The 1,705-nt window shown below is 36.1% G+C and overlaps 1 long non-coding RNA gene across 3 annotated transcripts in view; it reads right to left on the reverse strand.

Annotated features, from left to right (window-relative positions):
* LOC117107443 overlaps nt 1–1,372 on the reverse strand; it is a 4,555-nt gene extending 3,183 nt beyond the window's left edge. The window contains exons 1-2 of one of the 3 annotated variants that reach the window (XR_004445231.1): nt 1,308–1,372; nt 642–776 (exon numbers count right to left, since the gene is read on the reverse strand). This is a non-coding gene — a long non-coding RNA (uncharacterized LOC117107443). Of the gene's footprint in view, nt 1–641; nt 777–884; nt 1,014–1,118; nt 1,190–1,307 lie in introns of those variants that run through there. The other 2 variants (XR_004445230.1, XR_004445228.1) reach the window with 2 other exon arrangements.
* Nucleotides 1,373–1,705: the final 333 nt, after the last annotated feature.

Consider the following 1,705-nt stretch of genomic DNA (forward strand, 5'->3'; position numbering starts at 1 on the left):
ATAATATTATAAAAAGATCACTTTATGCTGCATTCTATTTTCATAAATTTGTATATTTATGCGATTGTTATAGGTCTATTTAAATTAAAGTGCATTAAGTTACTATATAGATAATATTACACTTTATTAAATTAATTAAAATGACTACTTAATTTTAATGAGTTCTGAGATTTACATTGTTTGAAATGAAGGTTGCAAAAACATGTGCCTACGACCAAATTTATACAGTATGTCATTAGTCATTATATTTTGGTTTAATACCATTGTATTACGGCCAGATTTTAAGATTTGCTATGTAATGCCGTAGCCAGGATTTCAAACTTTGCAGGATAATATCTGGGTGGACCCACTTTACGCGTAAATTCAAATAATGACCTTTCTTAAAAGTTGTCCCATTTTACGCAAAAATATGAATAATCTGGACCTGCTGGTATGTTGTAAAATAGTCAACAAAATGAATGAAAAGGACTATGTACAAACCGACTTTAGAGCAGTCTCCGGTCTGAAAAATGTAGCCCTGAACAACAACAACACAACAATGGATTTAAATATAACACCAATTGAATATAACACCATTTAAATATAACACCATGTAGGCCTACAGGCTTGTACAAATACACGACAGTACACGCTTTACTTACCTATATGTATATTTTCCAAACTTAAAAGAAACACCATTCCGAAATTCAATATTACGACGTGTATACAGTAGTTCACATACACGCCATTCATAGTAATTTGGATGTTATCTGACAGGTGCACAACCAACCAGGTATCTGAAAGAAAATTGGTGCCAAGGAAAGTGTCTTACCAGACTAAACCTAGAAATTATTAGTTCAGCGTCCACCCTCGAAATACTCTAGCCATTTGGGATTAAACATTACCACCAGTCCCTCCCCCACCCCAATTCGGAAAATATTGCAGTGACGGCGTCAGAGATTTCCCGATCATGATCTAAATTCCTCGACAAGGGGATCCACACTTATTTCACACTGTAAAAGTAGTGTTTTCGGTACGAAATTTTCGACGGGAAGTCCAGGATCCTGTTCCCCATCACCCATCCCCAGTGCCACCGAGAGGGGAGGGGGAAAGGGGAAGATCCGGGGGCCCAAGCTTACCAGGTGTCCCATAGAAATAACAGGTAGCATTTAAAAAAATAATAATAATGACTATCATGGGCCTTCAATAATAGCATGAGTCCTCTAATAATGGGCCCTCCAGATTGACAGGGCCCCCAAACAATCATTCTCGCGCTACGCGCTCGTGGAAAAAATGCTTCTTTAGAGCCAGAAATCGCACATCTTTACATTAAAATAATGTCACTGTACTTCACTTCAGAGGTTTCAATATTGATTGGAAGTAATCAGAGCCGGCTTATGAATTTGTACGGTGATGACAGTTTGGCCGACTCGATCGGTCCAACTCTAGTCAATTGTTATTTTATTGTTATCAACGTTAAAGTTGACAAAGTTAGTAGGAGCTATCGAAATATCCGTTTGATTTTGTTATTTGTGTTCTGCAAGAGTCAACCTTCAATGATTGTACATCGTTTTCTTATTTTTACTTTATTTCACTTGGAGCATACATGCAAATCCACTGCTCAATATATATTACTTAGTATAGATCTATATTACTGTATATTGTATACGTATACATTATAGACATACAATATATACATACATGCATACCATAGGGGAAAAAAAAG

This window comes from Anneissia japonica, unplaced genomic scaffold, assembly GCF_011630105.1.
Source record: "Anneissia japonica isolate Jap-2015-1 unplaced genomic scaffold, ASM1163010v1 scaffold288091_len1417266_cov198, whole genome shotgun sequence".
NCBI lineage: Eukaryota > Metazoa > Echinodermata > Crinoidea > Comatulida > Comatulidae > Anneissia > Anneissia japonica.